General features: G+C 36.1%; 1 protein-coding gene across 7 annotated transcripts in view; it reads left to right on the top strand.

The window, feature by feature from the left end:
• The window catches only part of LRBA (LPS responsive beige-like anchor protein), a 434,320-nt gene that overhangs the window by 160,457 nt on the left and 251,302 nt on the right, over nucleotides 1-22,561 (top strand). The gene's annotated exons all lie outside the window — the stretch shown is intronic.

The following is a 22,561-nucleotide window of genomic DNA, read 5'->3' on the forward strand; positions in this document are numbered from 1 at the left end:
ACCTTGAAAAATGTGGTGATTCGCACTGTGTCTTAGATTATGTGTGCAGACTGCTGTGGAGTCGGGCCTATGAGAATAATTGGATTTGGTGTGTGGAGGGGGAGGGAATTTTGTACTCTAATTGACTTTATTTTATAATTTATGACAGGAGTGCCCATTGCCTTGGATATGCATCCTGTCTTATATAAATCTCTTCATGTATTTGTGTGTGAATATAAATATTTATAGAATTCTAAATATGTAAACCTGCAAGTGTTTTAGGCCTGGACTGTTCAAGCATCACAGTGTCTCATCTTTCTAGTGAAAGTTTAGTTTGCTATTGGATGGCACTACTGGATTTTGACCAAAATCTGCGATACCATATCTGAATGCTTGTGTGAAGTATTTTTGATGAACACTCTTCCAGCAACATGGCGTGTTTTTTGTCTGGGAGATTCACTTGAAGGAATAGGAAAATGAGGGAAAAGGTACTATACAGAACCATTCATAATGTTGCACATCATGAGTGTGTGTAGAGGAGCAATGGACAGTGCAACACAATAATTTTCAGAAAACTTTCTAAAATGGATGGACAAGGATTCTTCATTCCGAGTCTGGGAGGCAAACAGACACTTTGGTAATTTTTGCAGTAAAATGTAACTGCTGCTGTAATTTACAAACTAACCTGCCTCCTCAAAGTGTCTTTTTTAAAAGATTCTGTGGTGTCATTCCCCTGAATTTTTGATCTTATTTTTTCAAATTCTTGTCATCCATAGAAATATAAAGTGCTGGCATTCTTGTTATTGGCAATTTCTGTTGATTAACTAGGAATTTCACATGACTTTCCTTTTGCATTTGTTGTAAATCATGCTAGGCAGCTAACTTCTCTGCATGATTTCTCTTCAGTAATTAAATCTAGTATTTCCAGCTGCTGTAAAATTTGTTGCCCTTTTCTGTTCAGTTATGTTTTTTCATGCGGAAGACTTGGACTTCCTCACAGTTTTAATTCTTATTCAGTATCAATTTATAGCCTGTGTGTAATAAACTGAATGTTTTACTTCATGGCTCATGCTGAGAAATGAATCTTAAAGTTAATACAAGTATTGCCTTGACAGAAATAAGAGGCAAGGCTAGGCAAGCGTTGCAATAGTGACTTGGATGCAGGTATTTGCTTTTTGTTTCCTTGGCAGAAAACAAAATTCAGTGGTTCCATTGACTGATAAGCTTGTGTATTCTTCACCTTTTCCCCTTTGGTGTACTAAGCATTAAATGTTAGAAGATGTTGTTTGTATCAGAGGAAATAACTAAAAAGTACTACAAATCAATTGCGGCAGAATACCTGTAAGTCAAAGAGAATGTTTGAGAGCCTTTGAAAGAATTATCAAAAGGTATTTGGTGTCTTTGTAGTTTCTGTAGATGATTGTTACTTCCATATGTAACAAACAGTTACTGCGGGAAAGAAAGTTTTAGTCCTTGACTGGGTTCCTGTTCTCCATATAATTTTCCAGTGTTTTTAATAAGAGCTGCTTTGTTATAGAACTTCTGCATCAAATAATCTTTCTATGGCTCTTACAACATCCTTTTATATGAAGTGTTATTCAACACGCTTAGTGGCAGTGACCTTATTTATTAGAACAAAAGATTTTGGAATGCTTTCAATGGGTATTCTGTCTAGTAGAGTGGGTTACTAGCAATGAATCTTTACAGAACGTAGGAAGATAATGGATAGCGCAAGTCGTAGGCGTGCTGTAGTAATGTAACCAAAAGTTATAGTCCATAAGATTGCAAAAATGTAATGTGGCAACACAAAGGAAGTTAGATGTACCCTCACAGAAAAATAAGGCTTTACACATTTCGTTATGAATGGGCTTAACTCTCTCAAATTTAGATTTTTAAATAAATGCTGCCCTTTGCATTGGGCAGGTTAGGCATTATAGCACCATCTGTCGGTAGAAGGAAGAAAAATTTTGACTTTCATTTGTAAACATTTTTTTTGAGGTATTATAAACTCTTCAGCTGAGTGCTGAACATGGAAGAATATTTTTTTTTTCCATTGGAGGATTAGCCAGTTTTGTTCTGCTGCAATATGTTGACAAGTACCAAACTGGAAAATTAAATTTCTCATATTCCTGAGGTAGCAATTTTTAGGATTCGTTGTCTCATGTGAGTCAAAGGATACTGAAATGAGAAGTTCATTTTCCATTTGAACATTATAACATTTTCCCTGTGCTTTTGGAAGTGTTAGGATAAAGTATTGCCTGATTATGAAAGGAGGAGTGAAAAATTGTGGTTTCTTTTTCACTATGCTTTAATAAGGATGGGAGGAGAAGGAATGAAAACTTGCACTGGAATGCTGAGACATCTTTTTTATTATATCTCAATTTTAAATCAAAATACATTACAGAAATATGTCTAAGGGGTCTCAAAGATATAATAATATTGTTTCTGAAGCAGCTTGAAAGAAAATTCATTTTAGAACTACTCTCTCCTATAGACTTTTCTGATGAAACAAGAAGTGATGTTATCTTCATTACTGGTTTTGGATAATATTTTTGGGAAATTATGAGACAAACTATGTGAAGAATTAAATCTAATAAGTATCAAAGTATTAGTGGGCTTTTCAAATCATAGTGAATATGGAAATGAAATAGATTCATAACTGTAGCTATTTCATATGCAAAAAATCTATTCTCATTTTTCTGATGCTAATGAAGTTTGTTACTTTATAATTAATGCTTATTGTTTAGCAGTATCTTGTCGAGACTCTTCCACTTTTTATAATCTATGCTATGTTTCATTTACATACTAGGTGTAATTTGAAAAAAAATCTAGAAATGTCATGAAGATATGAGTCTTTTCTGCACAGTGTTTTACAATATTAGCTGTGTGAGATTTTAACTTTTTATGGCCTTTTTTCTCTCCTTTTACATATTTAACACATCTACTTATTCTTCTCTTCCTGTGAATGATAAACTTTCCGTTGTTTTAAAAACTTTTTACCCCCTCTTGTAAGTACTGTTACAGCTGATTATTTTCACTAGAGATTAGCAATGAGTTTAATTAATCTACTCTCCATGGCTCTGGAAGTCTTAGCAGAACATGCTCTGGAATTCTTGTTATTTTAGCATTTGTAGACCCTGGAAACCTAAAAAAAAAAAACTCTGCCAGAAGGAGCCAAAGACACAATTCCTGTAACCACTTATGTTTTATAATTTTGCCCTGCTACTTTAATGGCTGAATTGAAACAGCATAGGCAGAAGAAAATGAGGTAATTAGAAGAAGGGAGAGCAGTGTTATATGCTTCTGCTGTGATCTATCTTCTGCTAGTCTGGGAAAAGACATTCCTTTTTGAATTTATCTTTTACTGTAACTGTGTATCTTAACTTTTTTTTGGTGTAAAATCCATAATCGTAAGGCGTGGTTTGTGGTTTTCTTTTGGGTTTTTTTGTTTGTTCATTTAAATTGTTTAGCTTGCTAGCTAGCTAAGTACGACACAAAATCTAGAATAACAATTAGTGCATGCTTACAAGATTCATCAACATAAATAAGGTAATGTCTAAACAGCGCTTTATTAGGATTGGTTTCTGTTTGTTCTTTTTTCTTTTTAATTACGAACTCTAAGTTTCAAACTTGTTACTTCTTTGAAAGAATAACTCTTAAAGTAAAATTATAGACAGTGAGAAATGAATAAAATACAATAATCTGTACTGTGGAATATGTCTTCCACAGCAATGACTTTAATGAGTTACTTCTAAGTGGTCATGTGTTAGGAAAAAAAGTACAGAAATGTGAATGTCTGTTCTTATATTAATAAGTGCAGGATTTATATAGGTAAGTTCCGCTTATCGCAGATAATTCTTTGTGAATACTGACTTGTGATGGGAATTGCTCAAATACTCAGATGAGCATCTCTTAGGTATTAGGGTATTATAGAGCCACGGGTTCTGCCAGTTTTCTGGAATAGAAAACAATTTGGCAGTAAACTTAAACTTTGTTTAGAGCATTCAAAATCCAAAATCATGTGGGATCTTAACACAATCCACTTGGAAATTCCATCCCTTTTTTTATTCATCTACATTAATAACATTGTTCTTTTGTTTCACAGATGAATAGTTTCCTGAGACTCAAGAGCATCTGTACTGGGTTAGACCAAATGTCCATCAAACTCAGTATTCTAACAGAGTTGAATAGTATGTGCCTAGGGACAAGCGAAAGAACAATGCAATTATATAGGGGTGCTTCCTTGGTTCTACCCTGGTGGCAGGTGCCTGGTGAAAGGCAAAGATTTGCAGTTCTCTGTATGAATTTCACCTATTATTTTATCTCCCAGTCACTGTATTAGCATTTTTTCATGTTTGACTGTTGTTTTTACTACCTTGAATTCCTTAGAGCTATCGGCAAAATTTGACACCTCTTGCACTTTCCAGTCATTTCTAAATACATTTAATAACACAGTGGGATTCAATTGGTGATTTCCCTCCACTTTGACAGCTAGCTATTCTTTTTTTGAACCTGTTTCCTTTGTTTTAATCAATTTTTATCAACATAAGGATGTTGCTATATGCCCTACCGCATCCTGCCTTTCTTTAAATATCTTTTTGGCATTCAAGCAGTGAACTTTATGAACTGGATCTTTCTTGTCTGTGTCTCCAGTGGCTTGTTGAAGGAAATCTAATGAAGCATGATTTCCCTTTACAAAAGCAATGATGACTCTTGCCAGTGTGTTTATTGCATTGTTTGCTTTTTGCTTTAAACACAGCTACCAATTTGCCTTTTATAAATTTCAGACTTACTGCTATGTAGTTCCCTGCTGTCCTCCAGAGTCCATTTGACATATTTCATTCTTCTGGCACTGAGGCAGTTTGAACAAGAACACTGTAGCTAATGACTCGGCTGCATTCATTCCCGAGTTCTTCTGGATCACCTGAGTGAATACTGTCTGGTCCTAGCAGTTGGTCACTTGTCAGTTTTCTTTTATAACTTCTCTGCTAGCACTTCTCTGTGGTGGTCTTGTGTTCCAAGAGTTCTTTTTATGCTTTGATCTTCTATTAGCTCTACAGAGATACCTTAACGGGCTTACTGCTCCTGATTTTTTTTAAAAATAATTTATTACTGCCTTTTATGCCTTTCTGCAAGTGTTCCTCAAACTCTTTTGGCCTGTTTCATTCTGTTTTTAAAACTAATATACCATAGTTGACATATTTTTCTGTTTTCCTTCTTTGAACAGACTTCTTGAAGAATGCCATTTTCTTACAGCCTTCTTTCTCTGCAGTTTAACCATTCCAGCTTTTTTTGGTCTTTTGAAAAGCCTTTTGATGGATGGCATACATTTCCTTTGAACCCCTAATATTGTACCTGTTTATACAGTTTTTGTGTTGTCTATAAAAACATCTTCCATGTTTTGCTGCATCTTTTTATCCTCATAATCTGAAAACTAAAATAGCTAGCTAAAAAATTTTGTTGCTTCAAATTAAATGTACCCATCAGAAATGTTGTTCTCACCTATTCATGAAAAATAAATCAGTAGTGTTTACCTTGTTTGTTATTCATGTACCAACTTCTGTGGTAGCTCGTGCCAGGCAGTGATTCTAAAGTACTCTTGACTGAACTAATACAGTGTATGTAGAGTGTAAATTTCTAGCATTAACAAAGCAAATATACTATTGTGCTTGATTGGAGGTTTTCTTATAAAATTTCTGTCCAAAGATAGCTTGCATTACTTATGTTCCTTTTTAACAACAGTGTTAGGAGTTGTTGAGCTCTGAAGAAAAAAAACACTGGTGACAGTACACATCTCTCCTATGTGCTTTATGATAGGTTAGTTTGATCTAAATGAGAAAGACATGATATTAAAACAATTCTGATATTGGTGCTGACAAGGTCAGAAAAGATCTTCAGGGTCTGAGTACCCAAAGGTGGTTTTTCTCACTATTCCAACTGGTAGGTTCAACTTAAATATTCTGCTCAATTGTAAACTTTTTCCAATTTATTTTTACTTTTATTCAGCATATACTTCTTTGTTATTATGTGATTATTGTCTTTTGGCTTCACTGGTCTTTTTTCTTTAGTTTTTCTTATTTTTGTTTTTTTTTTTTTTTATCCATTATTTATCACATCTCCTCACTTCATTTTGCTAGGCTAAATGAGTTTTATTTGTCTAGGTTTTTTTCTTCTCAGGTGATGTCTGCATACTCTAGATCATCCTAGTAGTTCTACTCCGTGTCTGTTCTTGGAAGATTGATTCCTACTGGAACATGGATGAGCAAGACTAATCCCGTTGATAAGTCCATTATCAAGCCTATTATCCTATCTCAAACTGTGGATACTTAAGGAAGAGTTTATTAAAAGGGCAAACAATAGTAACACTTTCCCAGAATACACTCCCACCCTTCTGCAATTTGAAGTTCAAGGACTTCTGATTCTTGCTTGCCAGAAATGATGGCCATGTGCTTAGTACCTCTTCAGGGATTATTCCCCCATTTGCTCAGCCAAACTTTGAATCCACAGACTTTTGCTGAGAGTTTCACTGAGTTAATTGGAAATTGTGCTGGCATCTTAGTTTCATTCTTCTGTTGTAAAATGCCTTTTCCCTGGTAGCGAGTCGGGTTGGAGCGGAGACACAGATCACAACCAGTATTTCTTAGAACACCTTGATTATACGGTTGTAATTAATAGACTAAAACTGTTACTCTTAATAGCTGATAACCACACACAATGCCATCACTTACACACTTACAGTTGGAGCTTGCGGTTGGGGGGCTGACTGCAATTGTATACTCCAACAAGTGTAATGAAGGGTTTTACTGGCATTGCAATAGCTTCAGAAAGTCCTGCAGAAGGTCCTTTGCTTCATGGAGATATATATACAATCCTGTATTCCTTGTTTGTGTAGAGTAGCTGTTACTCTCTTGGACGTTGTCCGAGTCATACAACCTGCTGCTGGTACTAGCATGTGCTAGTGATGGTGTACAGATTCAGCAGACCTGTGGTATTCTGAATTGATATATTTTGCAAGTCCAACAAGACTGCCAGTCCCTAGAATTTATCAGCTCTTGGGAAACTTTCACACACGACCTTCTCAGCATGCACTCTTTATCTCTTTGGCCTGCTTTTTCCTGGTGACTCTCTCCATCTAATGTTGTAAGAATCTATATAACCCATTCACTCAAACTCACCAAGAAAGGGTCCTTTATACCACATGATTTTACAGAATTCTCCTATCCCTTCTGAGTTGTCTTTTTTTTCCCCACCTTGAAAAATCCTACTGTTATATAGTTATTTCTTCTATGGCAGTGATTCAAATTCTGAATCCTTCCATAATGCTTCTCAGTTCTATCATATTTTCTGATGGAAGACCCAAAGCTGCACCCAGCATTCCAGGTGTGGACACATCAGGAATTTGTAAGTACACAATGTTTTCTGTGTTGTTCTCTTCATAGTGGTTCCTAATTACTTGATTCCTGAGTGCTTGTTGATTATCCTGTACTGAGCTGATGTTTTCGTAGAACTGTCTGTCACTGATAATACCATCTCATTATGGCAAAAAGGAGTGAAGATAAAGGTGAACTCAGAGTCCATCATTTTAGATCCAAAATTAGATTCTTTCCTACATTTCTTTTATCTACACTGAAGTTCCTGTGCTGTTTTACTACAACGATGACTTGGTCTTCCAAGCTCCCCCTCCAGTTCGTCACAGCTCCTTTGTGATTATACAGTTCTGAATAGCTTAGTATCAGCAACAAACTTGGTCACTTCATTATTCACTCATTCTTCAGACTTTTTTTTAACATATCTTTTGAACAGCCTGAAAGAATCACAAACTGACAGGAATTGTACGGTTAGGGTTAGTTTGACCAGAACCTTATCTAGTATTTTCTCTCATCTCCTTCTGGAAGTAGCTTTTCTGATTCTTGTCATTTACTCTTCCTTTAGCTGCTTTATGTTTTGCTTTTCTTTTGTGATGTTGGTCTACATAAGTCATTATACCTTCCTAAAATGATGTTTTACTGATGTTTTAAAAGCTTTGTTGAAATAAAAAGTTAGAGGAGTATACTTCTGTTGTTATTATTTGTATAGTTAACATTTCCATTGAAGGTGAAAATATAAATGTCAAAACCATTCTAAAAAAAATGGCAATTACAGCATGAGATATAGGTTTAGTTCTTGTATACCTACAGGAGCCTGAAACTGCTGTACCACTCTTTTTTTGTTTCTGCTAAAACAGAATGGTGAATCAACCAGTTTATAATAGCATTAACTTCCAGATAAAATATTTTCAACCAGTCTTTATAATTCCAGAATTAGTGGAAACATTTATGTCTTTAGATTCTTCTACCAAGGCACAGGGAAGTGAATTATTGAAAAGATAAAAATAAATTTGTTTGCTTTCTGTCAGAGTTCATATCCACAGCCAACCTTGATAGAAGACCAGAATGATTTAGACAAGTTTGCTTTGGAGATTCATAACATATGCTTGCTGGACAGAATTGAGTTATCTGTGCTCTGGAGAGTAAGTTATTGTAGCAGGAGCTGACAGAGATGAAGATAACTGAGGGAAATTCAATTACCTTTTAGTGTTTTCCTTCTAATAGGATTCTTAATGTGAAAAAGATCCTTAGATGATGCGCCTATGTTGCTTTGTGAGATCTGCTGTGATACCTGCATCCAGAATAAAGTGAACTCTTCTTTTCAGGCCTTTATTAAGGATGAAATATGCATCTGATTGCTAAATGGGTGTTAACTTTTGATCCAACATATTGTCATTTGTAGCCCGGATGTATTTTACAGTGGCAAATATTTTTGGCAGTAGTCTTGAATATTCTCTCAAATGCAATTTCATTTTCAAAAGTATTGTTTTTTATGTGAGAAGCTTGTTTATAACAGGAATTGAAGAAAGACGTCACAAAACTGTAAAATATTTCCCTATATTCTAGTTCTGTTTCTGCATGTTTGTTTTCTCATTTGACTTCTCCTGGCAAAAGCACCTGAGTTGCAAATGATGCTTATGACCGACCTGAGTTCAGGCTGTTGGGTTAAAGCCCATCCCACTTGACTATAGCTGAATTTCATGTGAAACCTCTGCAGTTCTGAAGTTACCAGGGTAGACTGGTGCATACAGGTATTAGGATGTTATTACTTGTGTTACTTGTAAAAATTTCCGTTTTTTTTATAATGGCTGATGGTTGAAATGAAAATGTAGAAGTGACTCTATAAAGCCAGCTCGTTCTGGAAGTTTTTGTACGGAAACACACCACGTACAAGTTTGCGTACCTGCAATATGCTTTCTTTTACTGACCCATTAGACTACTGTCTGTAGCTGAATGTAGTTATGTGTATATCCTCCAAAAGATTTTATTTTTAAAACTCTAGCCCATATCAGCTTTGGAAAGTAAAGTCCACTTTTTATCTGGAGGATTTATCCAAGCACTTGCACACTGATATTTCTTTAAAAGAAAAAGAGAACGAGTATCTTCATGTTAGGTTTATTTGCAACCCCAAAACAAGTTTGGATGTGCCTAAAAGCCATAGTGTACCTGAACTATAGAAGCCTGTACAGAAAATCTAATCCATAGTTTGAGTAGTTACTTGTCTTGACCTATGCCTTCTTGATTATGTAAGCTATAGATACAGTTGTCATTAGCTCGTTTGTACTCAAATTGTAGTATGCATAGTCTCATCTTCTAGTTAATGCAGTCTCCTCATTTAGGCATGACAAGGTTTGATTCATGCAGGTTTATTTTTTGATGTTCATGAAGGTGGCTTACGAAAATCGGCTTTGAGGCAATGTGGGAAGTAAAACATATTAAAACCTGCATTAAGATACTGAGATGTTTAGAAAAGTTCATCAGTAGAGCCTGAAGGCATTTACAGTTAAGTTTTTCAATGTCACCTATATTTCTTAGTCACATAGAGTATTTTTCTCTTTCATTTATTGGAATATTATGGAGGTGGAAGTTATGCAAAATATTGCATCTAGTGTAACAGTTTATCCTGAACGGGTATTTCTCATTCCAATGAAAGCTTCAGCCTTTCATTGAGAATGCTCTGTTTGGAATACAAAATATAGTTACTGTGCTGAAATAAATACCTCCATGAGTGATGGTTGAAAAGAAACACTAATTGTTTAGGTAAGGATTTTACAATTAAATTGCTAAAATGCTCTTTATTTTGTAGTAGATGGGGCTTGAAGTCTGTTTGGGATCCAGGGAGGGAAATGGTGCAAAACTGTAAAGCCACACCCAGCCAAGGATGACATTCCTGTTAATCCTTTATAAAGGTAGCCTTTTATTTCCGAGTAGACCTATACAGCTTTCCAGGAGAGGGAACAAGACTGCACTAATCAGAATTCTTAACAGGAACTGAAAGGTCCTTTCACATTGCAAAGCAGTGAGATAGAAGTGGCAGTCCAGCTTTTCATTGTAACTTTCCTATATTAACTTTTAAATGGGAATCACTATAACAGATTTTTTGAATCTTTTTCTTCCTGCTTCATCTGATTTTTTTATAGAAATATTTACAGAATGAGTCCACCTACTGATTTTTCTCTTTGACCTAAATAGGAGAAAACTGAACCAATCCCTTTGAGATGTTCTTAGATCATGAAAAGGAAGATCTGTCAGGCAGTGAAGTTGCTCTTCAGATGATCACTGTGTTGAGGCAGGTGCCAAATGACTTAGAGACCTCTGGATTTCACTGTTAATCTGAAGTCCTACTGCAATCCTGAAAAAGCCTTATCATTCAGAAAACCAAATTGTCCTCACTGTTCTGTTTCACACAAGGAAGAATATATGTTTCCTGATACTTCCCTCACCACTCTTCTTCTCCCTCCCACCTTTTTCCTGCTCACATTTCTAAGTCCCTGTTGTTAATTCACTTTTTAGAAAATGTGTCTTCAAAGATTTCTGGCCATCTTAAAAAAAAAAAAAAATTAGATATCTCTTGGAAGTAGGGCTTGGACGACAATCATAGTGACTAGAATGATGAGCAGTGCAAATGCTTTGGTCATCGTTACACTTTTATTTTTCTTTGTGCCCTAGTGCCAAGATACTGGTTTTTTGTCAAAAATTTGTTGGAACAAATTCTGGGTCTAAGTAGTAATGCCAAGGTTATGGCAGAATGGATTTTGAGAAGTTCGTGCTTCTTACATCCTTCTCCCTGCCTGTCCTTGTGGAAACTTGGAATTTAAATCTCATCAAACTACCCTGAATTGTGTGTTGCCCTTATAGCAATTTGAGATTCCATCTTTCGTGACCAATGCCAATTCTTGCTTCAGAAATATTTAAGGGAGGTGACAGACAAAGCAATCAAAATGCTCAGTTATTGGATGGGTTACTATATTGTAGAGAACATATGCAATTGTGAAACAAATTTTGTCATAACTTGGAACCAGAGACTTACAATACACTGTCAGGGTGCCACGAGGGCCGGCAGTGCCCTGCAGGGGCTAAGTTGGACACCCACTGCGGTACCATAGCCTCCTGGGCAGGACCTCACCAAGTATCTCCAGCCTGTCACCCACCATAAGTAGAGCAGGGCAGCCCTGGGGAAGGGTGGCTAGGGCCAGCACAGACCCCCCCACAATAGGGCAGGGCCATGAGGCCAGGGGAGCCACTTGCCCCATGGCTGGGGGTCTGGGAAGGATCAGGAAGCCCACAGCAAAGTGGTGGGCATTGCTAGGATGGGGGTTTGGTCCTGGCCTCTGGCCAGGCTGTGGGGCAGCCTCTCTCCGCTACCACCAGCAGGACAGGGTCATCCTCAGCTGCGCTGGCTCTGTGCTGGCCCTCAGCCCTGGGAGGACCTTTTGCCACCTACAGACAACTCTAAATTATCCTACCATTAGTCCTGAATGTGTTAAACATTTATAGAAGAAAAAGTCAGATATTCTGACTTCTGAACTATTGTTGCTTATTTTTTCCTACACTGCCTGTTAGAAACCCCAAATATCTCATTTCTAAGCAGTTGTTGATAGCCTTGAAGCCAGCATCACCTGTCTTGGCATTGGACCAACACTGTTTTGCAAGGCAATTTCATATGGTCTGCAGCAGAGAAGGGAGGAATGTTTCTCAGGTTATTTTTGAATGGCAGTTGTTTGAAGCTACTCAGAGATCTGGAATATTAGAAGTAATCAGAGGTAGATTATTGGCTAGAGTGTAACTGAAGCTGTTAAAGTGTGTGAGAAATGTTGTTACATGGCGCTTTGGTATGTCCAGTAACTGTCACTTACATGTGTTTTATATAATATATCATTTTAGTAATTTGTTTTATTTTTGTGCATGCTTGGTGGAAGCTGGTGATTTTGTTTAGTTGCTGTACTTTCTTTGAATACCTATAATGTTAATGCGTGAACTGTAATTCCCATCAAATCCCAGATTCTCGTTTTAAAAATCCACATAATTCGTGTTCCTTTTTTATCCTGTGTGGCTATTGTGCTCTAAACATAACAAGCTCCCAAGTATTGAGTTTGTTATTTTACACTGAATTAAGGTCAATTAGTGAAATCTAGTTAAGCAGGATTTGTGCAGTTGTACTGTGTAATCTGTTTTGTGCCATTACACCAACGTCTATGAGTTCAGCTGTTTGTAACAAATGCTGATAGCTGTTATAGAGGGGTAGTATGAAAACACCCTCAGAACATTAAAAAAAAAAAAAAAAAAAAAAAAACCAAAACCAACCAGACATAAAAACCTTGCATGATGAACAGGAACAAAGCCAAAAATAAAACTCAACAAGGACATCAGAACCTTGGAATAGGAGGTTTCACAAGTTCTGGTATTTAATTTTGAAATGATAAATAAACAGAAAACTCATGAAAGGGATCTTATATATTCTTCTTATGTAAATAAATGTTTATGGAGTATTCTTTTTTTTTTTTTTTTTTTTAAATGTTGAGAACATGAAGGGCGATTCCGGTAGAAACTGCTTGGTGCTACACAGTACTTCATTTCTCTGAAGGTAGCATCTGTGGTAGTTGCAATACTGACTCTTGCATCATTGTGGTCTTTTCATTTAGACCAAGTGAGCAAGAAAAATACAAATTTTAAAGTAATTGTTAGGAGTATTTTTAGTCCTTGTTCCATATCACTCAATAAGGATCTAGAGTTGCATGAATGAGTGTTTTTAGGTTAGACTGCTGTAAATTAAAGCAGAGACTGTTGTCTTCTCATGCTTTGAATAGTCAGAATATTTCAAATGCTGTCATTTATATGGATAATAAAATCACACAGTTTTAAAAAGAAATTGAATTATCCTCCCCCAACAATTTTTAGAGCCAAATGTCGACCTTTCAAGGGTGGTAGAACTTTTTCTGAATAAAAAATGTTAATTAAAAACCAAACCTATTCATACCTACCTCATGCTGTTCTGAAATTTGAACATTGTGTTACGTAAATGCATGAGAACCAATCACAAAGGAAAGAGCCTTATATGCTAGTTGGAATGAAATACAAAACATAGACTACTGAAAAAAAGAGGGGGAAAAAATAAAGTTAAAGTAATTTGCTTTTCATACTTTGATGCTATAGGAATTCTGACAGGAGGCTTTAAGTTAAGGCAGAGGTTAAGCTAAAGCTGGGATTGTGACTGCCTAACATGTTTCCAAAGTGGCTAGGAATGATTTTAAAGAATAACTGCTATGAGGCCATATTTTAATAATCCTTCCCATTTGCTTCTGGATTTTTTTTTTTTAATCTTTGCCATTTCATCGTCATCTTAATCAAAATATCCTGCTTTTAAAATACTTGGTCCTCCAAAGAATAAGTGTCTCAAGAGTCTTAGTTTACCATAAGGTGAAGAGCAAGTTTGGCATGTAAGTTAGAAACTTGTGAATCAGCAGCACTGAGCATGTTATTTTTAATAGACTTTTGAATAAAATCCCATGTAATACTTCTTTTTTCACAGATTCTCTGATAGTGATTTGAAATTCCTCTGACAAAAAAGAAGCCCTTAATACTTTTCATTAATAATGAATTAAAATGATTCTGCAGATACAGATGAAGGTGCAATGACTTAATGGCAGAAACTAAAGGTTTTTTTTTCTGTTTGTGGAAAGGAAATGCTTTGCCAGCAAACATGTTTGTCCTATTTAGCAGTGTTGGTCAAGGATATGCGCCAGTCAAGGTGATCATTCTCCATTGTGAGAGGCTGAAAAGGTCCTGAATTGTCAGAGATCAAGTCCACTAAATTAGCTCTTGGAGCAAGCATGATAGAAGCTGGTGAAGGACAGATAGGTTACCTTTTGGGTCGTGAGTTCATGTTCATGTCTGAACGTTTCATAGCTAAGGTTTCACAAAAGGTTTGCCAAATATGGCACAGAACACTTTAAAAGCTCCTTCTGCTGCTGGTGCAGAACAATACGTGATTTGTTCCTACATCTACCTTAATTACCGTTATGTATCCCGGTGTATACATTGATTTTATTGTGTGCTGATGGTATTTTTCCCGTTGTTTGTTCTTAACATCTAGTGACTACTAGACTACTATACAGAGTAGAATACTTTCAAAACTGCCTTTGATTCTGTGATCAGAGTACAGAATAAAGTTATAGAAAGGCAAACTACAAATATGGTGGGGTTTTTTTGTTGTGTGGGTTTGGTTTTTTTTTTTTTTTTTTTTTTCTCCCCTCTTGCATTAAGCATCATAAGTGACATCTTAAGGAGTCCAGTCAGGTCTGAAACCAACTTGGTATCCAAAGTAATGAAGCTTATTAGAGATGTGCTTGTCATTGACATGTAACCAGTCATGGCAAGATAGGAAACTATTATGCCTAAATGTCTTTTTATCTCAAATTAATGTGATTTCTCTGTTCTTTGTTCATGAGTTGGTACATTTTCGTACATTCTGAAGCTCCTGGATTAAAATCAGAGTTGTGTTCTCCAACCAAGACACTAAACAGGGAAAGCTGAAAAGTGCTTGAGGGGAACTATGTAGAAAATAGAAATAGAAACACAGACCCCAGGCTGCAGGGATATCTCAAGGGGCTAATCTTTCCGTCTTGTGGAAATCTGGAACTTTACATAATCTTGGAAACTGTTTATGTAGAGATTTTGGCTGGAAATGAATTTGCTTTGCATATGTTTTGCAAATTTATAGGAGATTTAGTGAGTGTGATGTAGCAGGAATACCAAACAATAAATAACAAAATCAACAGAGTTATGTTATTATATTTGCATTGTATTCTACATATAATATGAATGTGAGTTCTTATATGATAATAAAAATCAGTCCTATATAGAAATACACATTCCAGTAAGGTAGGTGTTGAGACAATTAGCACAAGTTATGTGTTAAACACTAATATACCTAAGCATTTATAGCTGTGTCTTTGATAGCTATAGAAATTAAAGAATTTTATCTCATGCAAATACCTTTCACTTTGTTATAGCCAGAGGCTGAAGCCACATTTATAGATTAAAGTGGTACAAGGCATTTTGTAATAAGGTTCCAAATTATCTTCTGGTTTATCTGCTTATCGTCTGAATCATTCTGGCTAAATATTTGCATTCTTTGTGCTCTTGGAGGTTGAATTACTTTAAGGTTTAGATATATTTTTTTTTTTCTTGGTTTGGAAAAGAAGGTTGGCAAAATGTTTCCAAATTAAAACATTAAAAAATATTACTTCTTTTTATTTCATTGAGAATATCCATTTTTTCCATGTTTTGAGGGATTATTGTTTCCCCACTGTCAGAAATGTACCTTTTGGACCTATTATGAAAAATGATTCAGAATTCATCTGACACAAAACTTGTGAAACATTGCTGTCTATGTAGTCTTATGGCTGTCTATGTAGTCTTATGTAGTCTATGCTGTCTTAGGGCTAAGAAGCCCTAATTAAGGGCTTCTTAATTAGTAAGTTGCGCTGGTCAAAAATACTCAGTCGTGTGTGTTACCTGATCTTCATTTAAGGTTTATTATGAAGAGACTTCATTTAAGGTTTATTTGTGCCATCTGAACTGCATGTGACTCTCAGTCTGTTCAAGCGTCACTCCCGTGCCAAGTCTTGGCGCTGTAATGTGTAAAAGGACTATGCTGGCAGTAGGTTTCTGGAAATCTGAATCCTAGGGAAGTAATTATTTGGTTGCTGGGGCCAAAGCTGCTGGACTACTTTCTACCTACCTTAGAGGTAACAGAAGTCCTCACTGTGCCTCAGTGGAACAAGACAGTTGGAGAGGTGGTGGTAACAGTTAGTGAATGAGGACGTTTCAGAGCTTTAGTTTGTTGGGGTTTATTGGAAATGTGCCATCTGGCCCCTGGTCATATGAAGATTTTCACAAGATCTTGAAGAATGGATTGAAAGCCACGGCAAGAGTTATTTGGCAAATGTTTCCATTGCGGTGGATGATGACTATTTCCCCTACTTTGACTTAGTGTTCATACTGTACGGAGGGGAGGAAGTGTCCTGATGCTATTGCTAGAGTAAGGTACTAACAGCAAGAACAAAAGGTGGTTTGGGTGGGTAATATGAGAAAGACCTTGCAGATAAAAGAGAAGAACAGAAAGAAAAGCTGGGGAGCATTGAAAGGAGAATTGGGATAGTTCCCTAGGCCGGTCTCCATTGCAATTTTGGAGACAGGAACCAAATATTGTATTTCTCTTCTGGCAGTAACAAGTTGCTCACACATCTTTAACTACTGGTTACAGGTAAGGTAACAATCAAACACTGCTTTGCTTTGGTTAAAGTGATAGAAGTCTTTGTAATTGGCCCACTTTGAGACCTATATATATTTTCATGTGATTAAAGGGTATTTCCCCCCCTTTTTAAAACTTAAGTTGCATAGAAATGACAATATGAAAAGATTCCAAAACCAAGCATCCAACAGTTACGAAAAATCAGAGCAGTGCAACCTTAATTTGGCCCTCAGTAAGCATGTGTAGTGCATCCTTAGATCATGTAAGTATATGTCTCATTTGCTGGACAGAGTGGATGTTCCTTTCAAAATAAGTTTATCAATTCCAGAAGTTGTTCATGGATCTGATTCATTTGTTACATTGGACTAGAAGTTCTTTAGTGAATACAGTACTAACCTCCATTGTGATGTTGAAGCAGTTGAATGTCACAAGGTTGATGCAGTGTGGTTGGGAAATGGCTTAAAGGATCATCACTGGCTCCTTCTTTGCTTAATATCTAATCTGAGAGCACAGAGCCACCTATGCAGAAGTGCTGAGCCTTACTGTTTCTAGAGCGTAGGGGAATTGTACTTTGATTATTTCTAGCTTGAAAAATGCCTTGTACTTGGAAGATGTGGACCCAAAGGATCTCAAATTTAATGCCCAAGCATAATGTTTTTAGGATCTTAGCCTGTTTTAAAACAAGAACAGTATGAAGGGACTGCAGACATAAACTGGATTTGCAAAAGAGAGAGGGGGGAAAGTGTCTATCTTAGTGCATGCTTTGAATGCAAAGCATTTGGGCATATGTACAGTAAGAACTGGCTTCTTGGGCTCAAAAAGAACATTTGTCTCTGCATATTGTTTATGCCAATGGTTAGCAGTGATGCTTAGAGAGTTAGAATAATGTAGGGCACATATAGCAAATCCCAGTTTCTAGCAAGGAGTAAGAGCTCCTACTTGTTTGTGTAAAGCTTTGTCTTTGATTGTGATCCAAGGGTGCTACTGTAACACAAATAATGTCAATTAGATAAGCATCAAAGAAAAAGGTAAAAAAAAAAAAGAAAGTCTATGGTACTAATGGATACTGCAGAATAAATATGTTCTTTGTCTCTACTCTTTACTATTCTTTACTATTTACTATTTATTTATTCTGTCAGTTGTTTTTATATCCAGTTGAACTCTTGTTAGTTTGTCTCATTTACCTACTCCACTAAATTGGGTTCGTTTGAAAGATGCAATCTCAGTAAAAGTGCTGTTGCCTAGTGTTTAGTTGGGTTTACTAAAACTTAATACTGTGAGACTTAAAGGTAAAAAATAAAGCTGTTGACTCAGCACAGATTAAAACCAGATGTCTCTTGAGATCCTTGCATTTCTCTCTAATCACTAACCCAGATTGACTGTGGTAGGTTTTTTTCTGGTCATGACCATAGTTTTACCAGTCTGTGTTTGGTGTGATCTAAGTCAACTGTGGGGTTTTTTCCCCCCCTCTTGTGATTTTAAATGCATGGGTTTTTTTCCCCCAGGAATGTCTAGCTACAACCCCCCCCCCCCCCCCCCCCCCCCCCCCCCCCCCCCGTATTACAAACAGTTGGTTTAGATGCAGATCCTTTTTAATCTTCAAATCAGATAAAAGGCTGGAAAAGTGGATAAATGAGGTTTGGAAAACTATAGGTTGCAGAGATGAGAAGCCATTGCATTGTGTTCAGTCCATTAAAACAAGAAGAAATAGAAGAGATACTTTGATAAGTGTTCTGCTGGTGTTAACCTTGATGGCTATTATCGGGGGGATGATGCTATATCTATTTCATTGGCTTAAGCTTTTTTCATGCTGAGAGAAATCAATACTTTGAGTCGTTGGATGACAGAGGCATCACTTCAGAATTGACGGTGGCTGTCAGACGTTGTCATTGGTTGACTTTTGTTCGCTGTTGAGGTTTTAAGCTTTCATTTTTCTAAGTCTTATTCAGGAGTCTTTGTAAGATTTCCCTGGGTAGCATTTTTAGTCCAGACTTTAAACCTCAGGTCAGAGGTCAAGTGCAAAGATCTGTGAAAGCAGAGGATTGAGGAGCTCCTTCATTTACTAAAATATCCTTATTTGTAGGGAATTTGCATTAGTGGCAAGGCTATATTTTATCTTATGGATGACTTTTCCTCTTAAATGACACCCTCTGAGACAGGTTGTTCACAAAGCAAGTAGCTTTTAGCCAAATTAGACAAAGGAACTGGCATATGTAAAAGTGTTCAGTGATGTCTGAGTTGAAGAATAAAAGTAAAAAGGTGTAATACTGCTTTTAAAAACCCTACACTATTAAACTTTTTCACAGTTTGTAGAAAGCATTACATTGTAATTTTGGGACTGCAAAGGTGCACGTGCAGATGGTACCATGTAGAGGAAATATTTTACTTGTGATTTTTATAAAAATCAAAGATAAAATAGTTCTGAAAACAGTAGATTAATCCTCCTCTTCACTGAAATATAGACAGGCAGAATAGACTAATTCACTTTGTCAGTATTTTGCAACAGTATTTCTGGAATCTTTCCTGCATACAGAATGTATTGTATTCTTTCCTGCATACAGAATGTATTGTATTTTCATATCTATAACTTGCCTGTTGGATGACCTTGTGCTCCTTTAGAGTTACTGTTTCTTAAAAATAAATCTTCAGATAACCTACATGTTCAAATAGCCTGCAGTTTTGTCCAAGCAGGGAACAGGAGAGAGGAAAAAACCCTGTTCGGCTCTGCGATAATGGCAAAGAAAAGGTTTCTGTTCCATCCTGGATGAAGGGGTAGAGAATAAGGGTCTTTCCTCTGCTCCATGCTGTGTCAAAGGATTCTGCTTAATACAGTTCCCCTTTGTAAAACTTTTAACCGCCACTGAATTTAAGACTTTTTGTAGATAACCTTTGGAGTGTATATATGAAGTACATTTTTCTTCTTTCAACTTTTTTTGTTTCATCATGAGTGTGACTGCAGTACTTTTGTGATTATACTTTCATTACACACTCGCCCAAACAGATAACAAAAATTATGTAGGCCAAAGCACTAGTGGAAGGAAGATTTGACAAATTTGTTTGCATGCAAGTGTGTATCTAATTGTAAAACCATATTCAAGCATGACAGGATGCAATATTGCAAGTGCAAGAGGTCAAGCAATAAAGAAGAAATAAAACTGTAAAAATATATTTTTGAATTTGTGCACAAACAGAAATCAAGCTGAATTTTTATTTTACATGAATGGAATGATCAGGATTTAGTGTGAAGTATTAATCTGTACCACTCTATATCCTGGTATTCCATCTCTGGAAGTAGTGGATTAGGTGAACCTGGAGGCATCTGGAAAGTGAAAAAATACAGTAGAGAAACGGAGACTTTTTAGTGCTTTCAGAACAGGCTAGTGGTAACTGGCTACTTTGGGATGGGTCTCTTTCCATTTCTTTTGGTGGAGCCAGTCTTCTTTCACTCCTGTATTAAAAATTATTTGAGAGAGGGAGGGAAAGAAATAGCTTCTTTTCTGCTGAATATTTGGCATATATCGTGGGTAGAAACCACTCAACAATTGACGAGTTGCCTGTATGATCAAAGAGAAGATTATTCTTGCAAAACTTTCTTAATGTTAGTAACTATACATGCACGTGCCAGATATTTGGCAGAACTGTGGCTTCTTTCTGTTCTTGTTTGTAAAATGTATATTGTAAGGAGTGTGTTATGGTTGAGAGTCCCTCTTGGAGTGATGTTATAATTTTATGGGATTGCTGCATGTGGGAGCCTCTCAGTTTTGGTGGGTAATTGCAAATTTCTATTCATATTAAAAGCTGAATTTGATGAAAAGTGGAGTCCTATACATTTCCATTTTGTAACAGGCTGATTCCATTTTCATGGAAGTTGTCAGGACAATAAAATACCATTTTTTCCTTCATTTGAACGTCACAGCTACACTTTGAAAATCTTTGTTGGTATTTAATGAAGGGTGCATTCAAAATTACATCATAAAGAGACTTTTTTTAAAGAGGTACAAGTTCATTATATCTTTTAGAAAACATTCTAGTTTGATTTCCATTTTATCATGTTTTAAGGTCAAATGTGACTTTAATGTTCTATAAAGAGACAGAGATTGATAATGGGGAAAGAATAACCCTCTAATGTGATTTATATCTATGGATTTTATGTCAGATATGAAAAGTTGCTGTTCAAATTGTAAAGGAGGATCCATTAAAGAGCACTTTAAAACATTTTACTACTTAGCTTACCTTATACACTTGTTTTTAGAATTCTGCCCTTTCAGGCAACTTAAAAATAACAGCTTATGAAACATTTACAAAGTGCTGAAAAGAACTCAGAATCATCACGGGTGCAAAATAGATTAATGTATTGGAAAAGACAGCTGTATTTAAACAGAGGTAGAAAAATCTTGTTTAGTATTGGTTATGATTTAGCCATCTTATATTTTTATCAAGAGGGGTGGCAAAGTGCTTCATGTAGGAGTACAAAAGCCAATTTTTGATGTCTCATTGACTTGGAAAGTCAGCTGCTCATTCTTCACTCCTTCTGGATGTCTATTCATCAGGTGAGCATTGCTCTAAGATGTGGGAAAAACTATGAGGAAATTTGTAAATATATTAAAAATGTTAAAATAGCTCTTTAAAATTTATTCATGTTAGTACATTTTTGTTATCTAATGTCTATGAAAATCTACACAACCCCAAATTTTATTTTACTTGTGTTTTTTCCACATTCTTCCTATCTTTCTCTCACTTTATATGACATATGTATATTTGTACATACACATACATATATAACATCAGTGGCCTGCCTATTTTTTTATTTGCAGCAGTTTTTTAATGCTTGTACGTATAGATAGATTTATATAGAAAAACCATTGCTACTGTTTTAAACATAAAAAGCATTATGATATTGTGCTGTTTTCTAAGCTCTAAGAAATAATTGTACTAGTGTCTGCATCAGCTGTGCTTCACAAAGAAAAAGCAATTTTTTTTGTTGTTAGGCAGACATTTGTGTCCATTCTACTAACTAGATCATAGAATAATCCAATCATTGACAAAGGCTGAAATGCTTTGTCTGGCATATGCGATCTGTGGAATTGCCAGATGAAAACTGAAATTAGAAACGGGGAGTGCTGAAGTGGGGAAAAGCCTTTATTGTTTCTACCAATATTTGAATTTGTTGTGGGTCTTCATGTACAGTGGTTTGATGAGGGGGTGATCTAAATTTGGTGCCTGTTTTTTGAGTTCTGTATTAACAGACAAATTTTCAGAAGATCAACAAAAAATAAAATAAGAAGATGTTGTAACAAAAAGAATCTTTTGTAGTTTAGAGTTCTGTTTGTAGGTGTGACTTTCAGTTCTTCTTTGCTAGTATTTGGTTTTGAGTACCTCGGCAAACAGATGATGTTTATACAACAGGTGTAGTACAGCTAGGAAAATGATTAACTTTCCCACGCTGGCTTGCAAATGTGCTCAACTTCAAGAAGACGTCTGGTAAAGATTGATTCAGTCTTAATATGCATTTTGTCTTCTGTCTGTCTGAAGATATGGAGATTTTCTCCTTAGTTTTCATAGTTATATATTTATACAAACAGCAGCAAATGATTGGCTACCCAAATCTAATGGAGAGTCACTGGAGTGGAGTGGTCAGCTAGCTGGTATTCATTATTCTGAAACTTGCCTCTTTGTTTTTATAATGCTATTCAGTTACTTTGTTATAAAAAAAAAGTGGTTGTGCCTATATGTTTTATTACGCAATCAGGCCACTAACATGTTGGCACTTGCTAAATCTTGAGTGTGTATGCTATGTGGTTAAAGAATTCATGACAAACCAAGATCCTCTGCTTGGCTCTCTGGGCAGATTTACTGTGGGCAGCTGCGCAATGCCTCAATTCTCAAACCTGTAAAATGGGGTTAATTCTTATTTCTCAAGGGTTTTGTATAAGTAATTAATTATTAAGTGCTTCAAAGT

This window comes from Mycteria americana, chromosome 4, assembly GCF_035582795.1.
Source record: "Mycteria americana isolate JAX WOST 10 ecotype Jacksonville Zoo and Gardens chromosome 4, USCA_MyAme_1.0, whole genome shotgun sequence".
NCBI lineage: Eukaryota > Metazoa > Chordata > Aves > Ciconiiformes > Ciconiidae > Mycteria > Mycteria americana.